Source organism: Chiloscyllium plagiosum, unplaced genomic scaffold (assembly GCF_037043375.1).
Source record: "Chiloscyllium plagiosum isolate Xiang-an unplaced genomic scaffold, Cpla_swu_hap1 HiC_scaffold_9, whole genome shotgun sequence".
NCBI classification, from domain to species: domain Eukaryota; kingdom Metazoa; phylum Chordata; class Chondrichthyes; order Orectolobiformes; family Hemiscylliidae; genus Chiloscyllium; species Chiloscyllium plagiosum.
The window spans coordinates 44,598,269-44,614,514 of record NW_028270147.1 but is presented as its reverse complement, the minus strand read 5'-3'; the positions used below and the strand labels follow the sequence as shown (position 1 = coordinate 44,614,514).

General features: G+C 41.7%; 1 long non-coding RNA gene across 1 annotated transcript in view; it reads right to left on the bottom strand.

The window, feature by feature from the left end:
- Positions 1–265: 265 nt before the first annotated feature.
- LOC148149134 (uncharacterized) overlaps positions 266–16,246 on the bottom strand; it is an 83,803-nt gene continuing 67,822 nt past the window's right edge. Inside the window, exon 2 of the long non-coding RNA XR_015758036.1 lies at positions 266–601. This is a non-coding gene — a long non-coding RNA (uncharacterized LOC148149134). The remainder of the gene's footprint in view (positions 602–16,246) is intronic.

The window sequence follows — 16,246 nt, the reverse complement described above, 5'->3', positions numbered from 1 at the left end:
AAAACATGTCAATACTGTTACTTTGCTGTTTCTAAACTGTGGTTTATGAACAGAATGGAATATGTAATATTCCAGTCAGCAGCTTCAAAGACTGGTGCATGTGGAGCAGACCTTGAACTTCTTCCAGCTGCTTTTGTTCTCTCCATAGCCAGTATTTCTGAGGATCTTGCTGACTATGATATTTCACAATTCTCACTTCTGTTGGGGCACACCCAGAACATACATTAGCATTAAAGCATTTTTTTAGTTCTACCCAATTTGCCTGTTAGTTTCATAATCTTAATATGTAACTTTCTTTTGTAGAATTAATATTGCACATGATTAGTTCTTATCTGTTATTTGCTTGTCCTTGTGCCTTATCCATTTTTGTTCTTTGAACCCGTATCCAACACGATTATTCTTTATATGCAATTAACTCAAATGCTTGGGTGTGTAGGAGATTGCTTTAAACAGCTCAACTATCTTCTTGATGCATTGAAACATTAATGTGTCTTTCTTTGTGGTTTGTCCCATAGTTTTTCTCTCTCTTCTGTTGAAGGTGGTGATTTATTCATGGCAATCATGTTCTTCTTGCTTCTCCATCCAAGTTGTTGTCTGTGATCTGGACAGGAGATAATGTTTTATTACAGTTTGCCGCTACTGTCACATAATCTCACAGACATAGCTCTCCTATATGATTCACTGAATGACAATGAGGATTGGGAATCCTCAGCAATCCTTTGAACAGGCCAAAGCACACATGTTCATATTGAGCAAAGAGATAATGGCAAGAGGAGACAGCCAGGCTCACTCTCCCAAAGGCTACCATTGAAATAAGGGGTGAACAGTTAAAATATGACAATTCTTTAAACTGCTGGAATGTTTCTCACCAAGACTGTATCATAACACTGTAGGGAATGTTTGATATTACTTGGTAAGGAGTGGAAACAAGGATACATCAGAAGATAGAAACAATGTGCACAACGGATTGGAAGATAACAATAAAATTTGAGTAAGAAATAATAATGTATTAGATAGGCTCAGATTTAGTGGGTTAAAATACATTAAAATAGCTTTATATTATATGTGTGTAAATATACAAATTGTGCTAAGTATGATGAGCTGCAAACACAGATAACTATATGGGACAATTTGCCATGGTGATAATGGAAACTTACCTCAAAAAAGAACAGGACTGAATGCTAAATATTCCTGGACACAAGGGACTGAATTTCCATCTGGCTGTGGTGATGTGTTTCAGTTTGCAAAAAGTCCAACATAGAGAATTTATCAGAGGATTTCCTCCGCATTCCCAAGCTCTCACTATTTTCTGTCATTTTTTCACACAATGTGAATACTCTTGTATGGAATGCATATCCTCTCTGGCTGGCATCAGTTCCCTCGTATGTGAGGGTGAGCAAGATCAACTTTCCCAATGTCTGCTATTTTTGTTGGGCTCAGTATGTCTAATGATTTGATCAAATTTATGCCTCCACTGTTGAGCTGAGAAAGGCTTTGTGACTAAAGTGCAAAAATGTGCCTCAGTGACATTTTTGCAACTTTTAAACCACCAAAATATTCACTGCAAGTTTTACTGGAAAGAAGGCTCCCTTAAAAACCACAACCATCACAACTGAACAGCAGCACTTCAAGCTCAGTGTCCTGAGTGTTCAGAAAAATCCTGTTAAAATTTACAATCCCGAACGACAGCAGATCCATCCAATCTGCACTACATATAAACTCAGGTGCAGCAGCAGCATTGGCAACACAAGGGCATCAAGAAGAGATACAGTGTTACCATGTGTCTGTGAGAATGCTGAGGAATGACCATCTGAGAGTCAGTCCTGGAATGGGTTAACTTGCCTTGATATGGTGAAGAGGCAATGTTGGAACATGGTACATCTGTTTTGAGAGGTGGTGGTTTGCAAACAGGTCTTCAGCCAAGGTGAAACCAAAGGTATGTACTCACAGTGAGCTTGAAGGTAACTGTGAGCCCTTGAGCTCTTGTGACCTGCTCTGTTGCAAGTTCCACATCTGACCTCTATGGGATTTCACAGCCTGCAACATGTGACAGTACATCCAACCCATGCCCTTGTTTCCAGTGTAAGGCATTTCAACTCCTTCAACACAGATACTGCAGTAGTGGCATATTCATTGACAAAGTTTGTATCAGTTTCGGGTCTCCCACAGGTGCAGAGGGTACTCGGTGGCACATATATGGCAATAAAGATACCCTGCTGAATGCTGGTTTCTCACACATTCAAAACACCGCCAGACCCAACCACAATGAAGGTGCAATGACAGCCACCTTCACATGAAGATCAGCATTTAATAGACAATTGACATTCTGAAGATATCGTTCTGGTGATTGCACTGCTCATGGAGTGGGTGCAGAGTGAGCAGCCATGGGTATGGGTAAGGGCATGGATTGCATAGAGGGAACATGGGGAGTGGGTGATGGAGTGAGAGATTGTGATTCGTGAGGGCTACAGGGATTAATGACATCTTAAACAATTGAGATGACATTCCAGAGAACTGAGCCGGACTTTCTAACCAATCCGCCTTGACACTCACTTGCTCTCCATGGCCACCATTGCTTCTGGGGTTGGTGAACACAACCATACCCACAACACCAACCTCCCTGGCGCAAAAATGCAGAGTAATGAGGCCTTTTAAACAGAGGTCAGTCAGCAAGGCGTAAACTTTCCCAACTCAAGTTACCACATCATGAGCAAAATTGTGACCCATAGGGTACAATAAAAAAAAAGTGTGCAGCATCTCCTCTGAGCTGGATGGGTGACGTGGCAATGCAACTGCTCCAATGTCCTGCAAAGGTGCAGTATTACATCCTGGTTCCAGACCCCAGTGCACCTCGGAGGTCCATGCAGCAGAAAGGAAAGTTGGCAGGAACATTGGCCGTATTTCCAAACTTTAGAAGACACTGGTTTGACGTCAATTTGAATTTGTGTACAATCACCAGTATTGAATGCCCTTAGAAAGCATGCAGAAAAAAATTACAAATGTGGTTCCAAGGATGAGGAATGTTAGTTATGTGGAAACACTGGAGAAGCTGTGCTTGTTCTCCTTTCGGATGATTGGAAGGAAAATTGATAGGAATGTTCAAAATCATGAAATGTCCTGATCTAGATAGGGAGAAACCTTTCCGAGCAGGGTTGAGAAAGAAAGGACTCCAATTGAAGGTGATTAGCAGAATTAACATTGGTGACATGAGGAAGGACAATTCCATGCAGTGAATGCCTAAGATCTTAATTGCACTGCCTGAGATTGTTTTGGAGGAAGATTGTGGCTTTCAGAATGGAATTGGATAAGAATCTGAAGATAAAAAAAATTACAGGAATAAAGGGAAAGGAGTGAATTTAATTGGCTCTGTTGTTTTTGTAGAGAGCTGCTGGGAACTAAATGGCCTCCTGTAGGGCTGTAATCTTTCTGTGAATCTGTGTACATAAAGACTATGTGCTTGAACAATGGCCATGGAATATTCAACCCCTATTTTAAACAAAATAGCTATATTGAGTAGATAGAAACTGGAATAGCTAGATGGAACCAACTATAATCATTCTTGAGTAGTGGCTTCTGAGATTTCTACAGAACTGAAGAACCCAGGTCTCTGCCCTAGTACAAATAGGCCCAGTGAAGTTAAGATTTCACTCCTTGGAGAGGTCAGGGTATACCCTATTAGTCGAATTATAAATGATGGTAAAGAGCAGTTGCAAGCTGCACAATGTTACTCAAGATTGTGGATCTAGTGCAGGTAATAGTGTATTTGTGGCAGTACAGACTTGGTGGGCCAAAGGACCACTTCTGTATTGTATGATTCTGTGATTCTGTGGTGAGGAAGCCCCATGCAGCAATTAGGCAGCAATCCTAAAAAACGTGATGACAGTGAGCCTGACGCCAAACTCAAAGGTAAATCCTGCAACATCTAACAGATGATAATTGCGGTTAAAATGCAAGGGTCACCACAGTACAGTTACTGAACTGACTGATAAATCTCCATGGCCAATGCATGATGAGTTGTGCCACATTTAACCAGTGGAAAACAGTTGTATCCTCTAATGGCCTAAAAAACTCTTTTACAAGAATTTTTCAAGTGAACTCATTATTTTGTCTTTGTTCTTTCATGGAATGTATGTGTTACTGACAAACAGTTGTTCCCCATTCTAATTGTCTTGGAAGAGAGTGATTTTTTTTTATTATTTCAGAAGGCAGTTAAGAACCAAGCATGTTGCTTTGGGTCTGGAGTCACATGCAAGCTAGATGAGGTAAGGACAAGATCAGAGAAACAGATGGGTTTTTATAACATCCAAAGACAGTTCTCATGGTCAACATTCTTCTCCAGCTTTCAATTCCAGATTTTACTGAGGAATTTAGAATTTCATCAGATGACTTGGTGGGATTTGAACCTATGTTTCCCAGTGACAGAACATTTGCACATCCAGGGATGAAAACCTGTACAGAAGGATGGAAACATGGAATTGTCTATGACTGGGGAGGTCGGGGGTGGGCAGCAACACATTCAAGGACTTTGCAGATGAAAGGGCGAGGGATGGCAGTTTACGAGGTCAGGGGTCGGCAAGGAGAGATTATTTGAAGACATAATATTGGGGTTTTGGGTAGGAGAACAATAGAGTCTGAAGAGAAAGGACAATTTGAATGGTCAACTGTCATGGGAATCTGGAAGAGGGCATGGACAGTATGATGTTAGAAATGATATAGAAAAGAATCCAAGAAATATTTTTAAGAGCAATACCAAATATGGCATAAAGACGGTTTCACCATAATACTGATTAAATTGCTCATTTAGAGAGCTGGTGTAGTCAAATTACCTTCCTCTGTGCTGTAACAATTCTTTGAATCTGTTCTTCTTTGGCTACATTTGTGTGAACATAATATTTCAATTAGACAGATCCTGTAAATATCCCTGAGGAAAAAATACTAATGGTAAAGAGGGAAAATGGTAAAACTATGTACATATCGCTACACTTCCTGTCAGTAAGATGCATATTAGTACAAGCACTTACCAGTGTGTTTTTGCTGTTTCTATCTCCTGTGAACTTTTTTCTTTGCCGTCTTTTACTAAAACAATTTTTAATCAAAAGTTACAATGAAACATATCAATTACAGTTTCTCTGGAAAAACCATATCTTTAAGTTCCAGGAATGAATTCAAGCATGTAGCAGTGCATTCAGGCTTCAGCTTTGTCCATTCCAGCACATTCTCCATCATTTCCGAGGTCTCTCAGGTCAACAGTTTACTGCTGCAACCATCACATAGTCCACATTTGTGCATTGGTTGATGGCTGTGCAAGAATGATGAATTGTGTGTCTGACAAATTCCCGTTTTCAGCTTTATATAAACCTGACACTTCAATGCTGGTAACTGAAGAAACTTAGTCTGTGTGTTGAGCAAATATTCACTTAATGGAAACATAACTATTTATTCATTTTAAAGTAAAACAGAAATGCTTGATAATGGAATCTAAATAGCTGTGGTGATATTATCTCTAGATAGAATACTTCTTACATCAATTGTAAATTTGTATTTTACTACCAGAGCGGTTTTCTGTTATGCTTCTTCATATTAGTGATAATCTCACAGGGTGTTCAGGTTACTCCAGGCCCAGAATCTTAGAACTGGTTGTTAGGTTCCTAATATCTTATATGGCTTTTTTCCAAACTCACGTATGAACCAAAAGAATGAAGTGGAACATTTGCTTCCTGTAATTTAAAAAAAAAGTCTTTCCATTTTGCCTTTGGAACATTTATCAAATGACATTTTAAGCATTCCATTTCTCAATTCATGCACATCGTTTAAGTGCAACACTTTCCTTGAAGAGTGAATTGGCACACATCTCCTCTGAGGTAAATAGGAACAGAATAAACCGTTCAATTAATTCCATTCCATTCTCATCATATTCCTGTGAGAAATGGAAAAATCTGTACAATAACTCAGGTTAAAAAAATTTGGATTGCATGGATTCTAATATAAGATCTGATTATGTGTTGGATTGAATGGATTTTATTAAGAAAAATATGCACCTGCTAAAGACTGTCCAGCGTAAGTTTATTTTGCATTGTTGATGTGACAATGACTCATAGACTAATGGACATAACATGAGCAGAACCTGTCTTCATAAGCAAAGGAAGATGGATGTGGAGGGCACATCTCCAAAAGGTTAAGACATTGCCATTATCTTGCAAGGTTCAAAGGCAATTAGGAAATGCTCATTTATTTATCAAATAATACATTAAAATATTGTGATAAACAACAAACTTCTGCTTTAAAGAAGGCTTCTGGATTTAGCAGGCAGTGCATTTATTTCTCAGTGTATGTGAAACTCAGTAGAATCACCAAGGCAAGCACAGAGTGGCAACAGTCTCTTCAGTGAAACTGACAGCTTGAAAGCCTTCGATCAATGAAAGGTTGTCGCCATTCCTGGGTGAGAAGCTGCTACCTATGGCAGTCCTTCTATTCGAAGGGTGACTGCCAACCCTTTGGAAGTCTCTTTATGAGTCTTGTAATTCACCGATCTTCAGTTACATTTTCCTGTTGCCAGCCCTTACTACAGCATGCAAACTCAACCTCCGATGAGAGACAGGAGGAGTGGCAACACCAAGACCAACAAGCTAGGCAAATGTGTCTTTAGGCAGTGAAGAAGCCCTGAGGAGTGTGTGAGAGGGTGAGAGGGTGAGAGACTGAGTCTACCCATGTCTACAGAAATCCAGGCCAAATGGCAGGACAATCCTGGAAGATTTGGATGGTTAGTCACTCTGTGGCTGTTTGGACTGAGGGTGCCAAGTGCCCAGAGAGAAAGGAAATCCAATCCTGTAGCTGGGCATTCAGCTTAAAATGACAGAAGTAGGAGGAGTATCCTTCCCAGAGATCCTCTCCATGGCTGTAGTTTGCCCAGCCTCAAATATCTATGCACAAAGTTTGTGAGAAGATTTGTAGCTTGGGTGCTCGTTGCTGTGGTTCTGTTCGCTGAGCTGGAAGTTTTTGTTGCAAACGTTTCGTCCCCTGTCTAGGTGACATCCTCAGTGCTTGGGAGCCTCCTGTGAAGCGCTTCTGTGGTGTTTCCTCCGGCATTTATAGTGGCCTGTTCCTGCCGCTTCCGGTTGTCAGTTTCAGCTGTCCGCTGTAGTGACCGGTATATTGGCCACAAACTCCATCAACAAACACATAGACCTGGACCCAATATACCGGCCACTACAGCGGACAGCTGAAACCGACAACCGGAAGCGGCAGGGACAGGCCGCTATAAATGCCGGAGGAAACACCACAGAAGCGCTTCACGGGAGGCTCCCAAGCACTGAGGATGTCACCTAGACAGGGGACGAAACGTTTGCAACAAAAACTTCCAGCTCGGCGAACAGAACCACAGCATCTATGCACAAGCTAGCCATTGTAGCACTTACCATGGCCCATGTTATTAGAAATCCTTCATTTGACAGTTTCAGTGAGCCATCTGACCTGTATTCACCATGACAACAATCTACCAATCAGACTCCACTTTCCAACCAATCAGCACTCTCCATTCATATACAATAGATGTTGGTTTTCTCCTTACATTGGTATTTTTGCAAATTATCCTAACGATTGTATGATAAAAAGTTTCAAAAAATGTGACATTATTTCACCAATACACCAGGTTAAATCTATTCTAATGGAGAGAGAAGTCTCACAGTCTGTTTATTTTATACTCATGTTCATACATAATTAATCACTTCATAAACGTTTACCAAAGGCAACTGTGTTCTGTTGTTAATTGTTGTAATCAGAATGCAAAAGCAACTGATAATTGTTTGACTTTTAGACCCTTATTTGTTAAGTTAATTTGTGCTTCCTATTTTAATGTCTGATAACAGCAAGCCAGATACTAGCTGTGGCCAGGATGGGGGGTGAGTGACTCCCTCAAAATCCTTTGGCAATAAAATTCCAAAGCCGAGACATGAAGTATTTTTGATTGCCTGGGTGATGGCTCTCCCTCTAGCTCTTCCTTCACTGTGAGGGCTTGAGCCTGGATCTCACTCAGCAATTCTTACATTGCCAGGAATACACAAATGTTATTTTAATGAGACATAAACTATTCCAATGCACAACAGGAAAGATAAGAACAACACTCCCATAGAACTGAAACACAATGGTTGTAAGTTGATATTTAATCCTATAATCGGTGATCCCAACCTTAATCAACTGTTCTTTGATGTACAGTTTAAATTAACTTTTCTGGATTTCATTGTGGGCAATTTCAAGATTGCACAGTTTTTTAGTTCCCTCTTTCCCTCTTCTATAGATTTCAAATCCATTGAGCAAACAAAGGAATATGTAAAATAATGCTTTTACAGTCAGTCTGCAATGTATCTCTGTTTCATTAAATAAATGTTTGTGGGGCAGCGAGAGAAGAAGATTCTCTATCATCTCAGTTGGCTGAACTGGAGGGAACGGGTATCAACTGGGTATGATTCTGGTTGGAAAGGATCATTTAAACGATTGTTCTTAGTTAAAAATACACATGTGCTAAGGCACCATCCACAGGTACAATCATATGGCATCAAACTGACTTTTTCATATTGTTACTTCACTCCATTGCCTCAGTTCATGAATGTTTTTTCAGGAAAAATAGACACTGTCAGTAGGAATTCTCTAATATGTATATGCTTGACTCTATAGAAATGCAGTTTAGTAAAGTGATACCATAGGAGTAAGTGGCTTTCAACCTTTGACCAAGACAGGATATGAGACTGTATGGAACATGCTCTGAAACTGCTGTTTAAGCTGCACTCACGTTCAACATGCACATGAAATCATTCACAATACCACATTATTCCTCAAATAAACACCACGTTGTGAAGGATATTTATGTGCTGACCCTGGCCTGAATACTTAAGTCAGAATATTTAATTAGCGTAATATTTGCCAATTTCTTTCTCAGAATTGAGTCAGAAAGCTGTGCATTAACCCTGTAAGTACTGAAACCAGGTTGCAGCTTTCAGATGGTGTATCAGTTTGCTGGAGCATTCTGACACTGGTGACTTGAAAGTGGTCTGCTGCATGCTGTTGCAGAACAGTCACTGACGTCGTACCAACTGACTACACTGCTTCTACTCTAAAGCTATCTTCAGGTGCTTACAAGCTTTTCCATGTCTTTGTGTTACATGAGACAGACAAATTGTAGGCTATGTCTGTTTCTATAATGGTGTTTAGTTCTGAAAGGGTTAATGCTGAGGTGCACATTATGCACTTCCTAAAATGGTGACGTTATATGGACTTGGGTGTTGGAATAGCTCTTGATCTTGAGAGAGATTGATCTACTATCCAGGTCTCCTCAACGTCTTAGCAACAATATTATCAAATAAATTGTACATGGTTGCTATCTTGCAACTAACTACATCTTTTCCAAGATGAAGCCACTTTTCATTAGACTATCCTCTATCACACTAGAACATGTGGAAACTGTAGATTCCACCTTGCAGGTGAATTGTGGCAACAAATCTACTTCATGGTGCCCAATAGTCTAGATATCTCATACAACCTAACATTGAACGGTATTATCTTACAATGTGGTGGATAATGGCCAGGATTCCAAAGAATGCAAAGGATCTTTAATCAGCAGCTGGAAGAGCTGAACATTCCAGAAGCTTGTGGAAGAGTTTATGGCATCATTCAATAAGATAGGAGCTACGGTCAAGTGAAAAAGCATTTCAAACCTGGTAAGAGAAGAACAGTAGCGAGTGTGAGTTAAAACCTACATGGAGCTGAAGGACTAAGTACACCTGGCAGTTCCAGATTGCATTGTGTGCTGGTGAACTGCAGAAGCAGTCTGGAATTCCGCTGGAAACCAAATGAATATTGAAGTAAAGTTAAATTCCTTGATGGGTCAGGGGAAAATAAACAAAAAAAGGCACAGTTACAGGCTGAGAAAGATAGAAATGAGTGAAGTACTTACACTCAAATTGAACATTGTCCCGTAGAGCGTGGACACCACGAGGAATGGCTCGAGTAAGGAAAATCTACAATTGTAGATAGATTTTTAAGAAGTTGTAGTACTGGGAATATCACAAAGCCAGCAATAAAGGGGTAATTTTGAAGCCCAAGCAGATAAAGTCTAATGGATGGAAAAAGTAAGGAGACTGTTTTGGCTACAGTAAGAGTGAGATACAATATTTAAATAGTGGATAAAGGTGGGAAGAATTCATCAAGGTCGCAATTGCAGGAAAATCTAGGAAGAAAAAACAATGGGCATTATTATTATCACTGACAATGTTAATCATCTATGGGAATAAGTTAAAGGAACAGGATCCACCTGCAGGCAGTGGAAGTCATTTAATAAAGCTGCAGGAGAAAGGGAATGATCTTTAAAGCCACAGACATTGGGATTCCATTGGCAAAATGAATCTTGCTCAGAAAAGGTCAGGAATCGTCCATTTTATTTACATAAGGTAGCAGTCCTCTATTTTGACTGGTTAAGTTCAGGAAAACCCTCCAGTACAGAAGTACAAAGCAGCTGCATTGCTACACTGTAGAATCAAAAGGAAGAGAAGTAATTGATCATATTAGGAAGACATTAGCAGCAGAAATAATATCACCTGGGAAATCGAACCTCACATGGGTCCAATAAAACACCAAGCTGCACATCTTGGATCAAGCAGTACTGAACACAGAATTGTTTCCAAGCTACACATTAAATTGGAAAGTCAATATGCATTTATATTCAACTGGGACTAGAACTGATGACATAGCTTGTCGAAGCATATAAGAATGCACAAATACTTTTGATTAAGTTCTACAAGCTTTTGACAATTACTTTAACGTTAGAACTAATAAAATTCTTGAAAAGCAATGTTGACTAGAAGCCTTCAGCATCCAGGAGAATCCATAGATTCATAGAAAACTGTGACTATGGAGCTTTAAACTCAGAATTTGTAAGGGACAGAATTGCTTTTGAATTATGTTCAGTCTTCAACAGTTTTATTATAGTCTAAAGAAAATTTGACTTTAATGAAAGCCATTCAGATGGTGAGTGAAATGGAAACCTTGCAGAACGCAGATGAATCCTAAAAGGAGAGGATGCTCCTGTCGACTTCACCTGCAGGAAGTGCAGCCAGCTCCAACTCCTCACAGACCGTGTAAGGGAACTGGAGCTGGAGTTGGATGAACTGAGGATTATTCGAGAGGCTGAAAGGGTGATAGATAGAAGCTACAGGGACATAGTTACGCCAGAGAACAGAGGTAGCTGGGTAACAGTTAGAGGTGGGAAGGGGAGGAAGCAAGCAGTGCAGGGATCCCCTGTGGTCGTTCCCCTCAACAATAAGTATACCGCTTTGCATACTGTTGGGGGGGACGGCCTAGCAAGGGTAAGCTGCAGTGACCGGGTCTCTGGCACGAGGTCCGGCTCTGAGGCCCAGAAGGGAAAGGGGGAGAGGAGGAGAGTGCTAGTTATAGGAGACTCTATAGTTAGAGGGACAGACAGGCAGTTCTGTGGACATGGGCGAGACTCTTGGATGGTTTGTTGCCTCTCGGGTGCCAGGGTCCGAGACGTCTCGAACCGTGTCTTCAGAATCCCTAAGTGGGAGGGTGTGCAGCCAGAAGTTGTGGTGCACATTGGCACCAACGACATAGGTAGGAGGAGGGTGGGGAGGTCATTCAGGAGCTCAGGGAGTTAGGCTGGAAGCTAAAAGCTAGGACGGACAGAGTCGTCATCTCTGGGTTGTTGCCGGTGCCACGTGATAGTGAGGCAAGGAATAGGGAGAGAGTGCAGTTGAACACGTGGCTGCAAAGATGGTGTAGGAGGGAGGGCTTCAGATATTTGGACAATTGGACTGCATTCTGGGGAAGGTGGGACCTGTACAAGCAGGACGGGTTGCACCTGAACCAGAAGGGCACCAATATCCTGGGAGGCAGGTTTGCTAGCACTCTTCGGGGTGGGGGACGGGGTGGTTTAAACTAATTTGGCAGGGCGATGGGATCTGGACGTAGTCCAGCAATAAGGTTAGCTGTTTTTCAGGATGCCCAAGAATGTAGGGAGGCTGTGGAGAAGATAGCACTGACAGGGAATACTTGCGGACACAGAGATGGGCTCAAGTGTGTATACTTCAACGCAAGGAGTATCAGAAATAAGGTGGGTGAACTTAAGGCGTGGATCAGTACTTGGGACTACGGTGTTGTGGCCATCACGGAAACGTAGATAGAAGAGGGACAGGAATGGTTGTTGGAGGTTCCTGGGTACAGATGTTTCAGTAAGATTGGGGGGAGTGGTAAAAAAGGAGAGGGGGTGGCGTTGCTAATTAGAAGTGGTATAATGGCTGCAGAAAGGCAGTTCGAGAGGGATCTGCCTTTGGAGGTAGTATGGGCTGAAGTCAGAAATAGGAAAGGAGCAGTTACCTTGTTGGGTGTTTGCTATAGGCCCCCCAATATCAGCAGAGATGTGGAGAAACAGATTGGGAAACAGATTTTGGAAAGGTACAGAAGCCACAGGGTAGTAGTCATGGGCGATTTCAATTTCCCAAATATTGATTGGAAGCTCTTTAGATCAAGTAGATTGGACGGGGTGGTTTTTGTGCAGTGTGTCCAGGAAGCTTTTCTAACTCAGTATGTAGATTGTCCGACCAGAGGGGAGGCCATATTGGATTTGGTACTTGGTAATGAACCGGGACAAGTGATGGACTTCTTAGTGGGTGAACATTTTGGTGATGGTGACCACAATTCTGTGACTTTCACCTTGGTTATGGAGAGAGATAGGTGCGTGCAACAGGGCAGGTTTTACAATTGGGGGAAGGGTAAATACGATGCTGCAAGACAGGATCTGAGGAGCATAAATTGGGAGCATAGGCAGTCAGGGAAGGATGTCGTTGAAATGTGGAACTTTTTCAAGGAACAGATACGACATATCCTTGATATGTATGTACCTGTCAGGCAGGAAAGAGATGGTCGTGTGAGGGAACCTTGGTTGACGAGGGAGGTTGAATGTTTTGTAAGGAGGAAGAAGGGGGCTTACATAAGGTTGAGGAAACAAGGTTCAGACAGAGCATTGGAGGGATACAGGATTGCCAGGAGGCAGCTGAAGAAAGGGATTAGGAGAGCTAAGAGAGGGCATGAAAAGTCTTTGGCAGGTAGGATCAAGGATAACCCCAAAGCCTTTTATGCGTATGTGAGAAACATGAGAATGACGAGAACGAGGGTAGGTCCGATCAAGGACAGTAGTGGGAGACTGTTTATTGAGTCGGAAGAGATAGGAGAGGTCTTGAATGAGTACTTTTCTTCAGTATTTACAAATGAGAGGAACCGTATTGTTGAAGAGGAGAGTATGAAACAGACTGGTAAGCTAGAGGAGATACTTGTTAGGAAGGAAGATAGGTTGGGCATTTTGAAAAACCTTGAGGATAGACAAGTCCCCCGGGCTTGACGGGATATATCCTAGGATTATGTGGGAAGCAAGAGAGGAAATTACAGAACTGTTGGCAATGATCTTTTCGTCTTCACTGTCAATGGGGGTGGTGCCAGGGGACTGGAGAGTGGCGAATGTTGTGCCCCTGTTCAAAAACAAAGGGAATAGGGATAACAGGCCAGTTAGTCTTACTTCGGTGGTAGGCAAAGTAATGGAAAGGGTTCTGAGGGATAGGATTTATGAGTATCTGGAAAGACACTGCTTGATTAGGGACAGCCAGCATGGATTTGTGAGGGGTAGGTCTTGCCTTACAAGTCTTATTGAATTCTTTGAGGAGGTGACCAAGCATATGGATGAGGGTAGAGCAGTGGATGTAGTGTACATGGATTTTAGTAAGGCATTTGATAAGATTCCCCATGGTAGGCTTATGCGGAAAGTCAGGAGGCATGGGATAGTGGGAAGTTTGGCCAGTTGGATAGAGAACTGGCTAACTGGTCGAAGTCAGAGAGTGGTGGTAGATGGTAAATATTCAGCCTGGAGCCCAGTTACAAGTGGAGTTCCGCAGGGATCAGTTCTGGGTCCTCTGCTGTTTGTAATTTTTATTAATGACTTGGAAGAGGGAGTCGAAGGGTGGGTCAGTAAATTTGCGGACAATACGAAGATTGGTGGAGTTGTGGATAGTGAGGAGGGCTGTTGTCAGCTGCAAAGGGACTTAGATATGATGCAGAGCTGGGCTGAGAAGTGGCAGATGGAGTTCAACCCTGCCAAGTGTGAGGTTGTCCATTTTGGAAGGACAAATAAGAATGCAGAATACAGGGTTAACGGTAGGGTTCTTAGTAAGGTGGAGGAGCAGAGGGATCTATGTTCATAGATCTTTGAAAGTTGCCACTCAGGTGGATAGAGCTTGTAAGAAGACCTGTGGTGTATTAGCGTTCATTAGCAGAGGGATTGAATTCAAGAGTCATGAGGTGATGTTGCAGCTGTATAGGACCTTGGTAAGGCCACATTTGGAGTACTGTGTGCAGTTCTGGTCGCCTCATTTTAGGAAAGATGTGGAAGCTTTGGAGAGGGTGCAGAGGAGATTTACCAGGATGTTGCCTGGAATGGAGAATAGGTCGTATGAGGGTAGGTTGAGAGTGCTGGGCCTTTTCTCATTGGAAAGGCGAAGGATGAGGGGTGACTTGACAGAGGTTTATAAGATGATCAGGGGAATAGATAGAGCAGACAGTCAGAGACTTTTTCCCCGGGTACGACAAGGGGACATAAATTTAAGGTGAAGGGTGGAAGGTATAGGGGGGATGTCAGGGGTAGGTTCTTTACCCAGAGAGTGGTGAGGGCATGGAATGCGCTGCCTGTGGGAGTGGCAGAGTCAGAATCATTGGTGACCTTTAAGCGGCAATTGGATAGGTACATGGATAGGTGCTTAAGCTAGGACAAATGTTCGGCACAACATCGTGGGCCGAAGGGCCTGTTCTGTGCTGTATTGTTCTATGTTCTATGTTCTATTTATCACAGGTGATCAGCAGGATCAATTCATCTCTTATGGCACAAACACTAAAGAAATATGCAAGAAGCTAGTACAGAGAGTAGGCTGGACAGTAGATCCTAAGAGTCGATATCAGCATTGTAGTGTCGGGAAACCTCACAGTCAAATTAGATCCCAGATATTAAAAGAAAAATGCTTCATGTGTAAAACACTCGAACACTTTCAGAGGATGTGCACAATAGGACACCATTACACAGTAGCAAGTAATCAGATAACCACACATATATAGGTGCTAATAAGGTAGAACAAGTTACAATCCAAGAAATACCAAAGTATTCCTTGGAGAAATAGGTAATCAAAGGCAAATCTTTGGTGAGAATGGGGCTGTATTATCAGACAATGTTCACAGCATTTAACAGTGAAACCAAATTGCCCAGGAGGTGTAGCTCTCGAGATTAAAGATATGCTACAAGCAATTCAGAAACACAAACAGTGTCTGATAGTGGAGCATGGATGCATGCTTACAGTCAAGAATTCTCACTTGAGCTTGAATGTGTTGGTTGACTGTTCCAGTGTGAGCAATGCAGGCCCCTTTACGATTAAACCAGACATCTCCAGGTAATGTATTTAATAGTGAGGTTCTTCCCACAGAAGAGTGGGAGTTGACTTCTAGACAGGGAAAGGATCCAGAGGAGAGAGTAAAAACTGGTGTTTGTGCTAAATTATTGACTGACAATCAAACTCTTGTAAATCTTTTCTCAGTCTTTTACTGTCTATTTCAACATATGGACATTGGTGTATTAAACATTGACCTTATTCTAATTATGGGAGACATCTAACTTGATCCAATTAAGAGAGAACTATTGGAGGAGCGGCCAGACATGCTGCAACTGTTCAGAAATAGACAGGCGTGGATGTAATGTTCAAGGAACAGCAGTCATGGAAACGCAGATCAAGTAAATATTTTGGCTGAGTAATCAGTCATGGAGCAATCTATCATCAAGCAACTGGTCAAAAGACAACCAGTAGAAGATTTCATATGGCTTCCTCGACTCATGGCAGAATGCAAAATACAGGACAGAATCCATTGGCACACAAAATTATTTCATACACTCAATAGGATGGAATTCTGGCATTAGTCGGGATTGGCATAAATGTTTTCACTCCCATCAACATTGAAGCGTGTTTATACAAGAACAAGCCAAGTTTGTGAGGATAAGTAAATGAATTGAAAGATAATGCGTAATATAACCTACTTAAGCTTACTGATGAATCTTTAGCTGAAGTGGTTCAGACTGTAATACAGCTTGGTTAACAGACTTGGACTTGATGTCAGTGACTGAGAAGGTGCAAGGTCAATTAAAACATTTTATTTC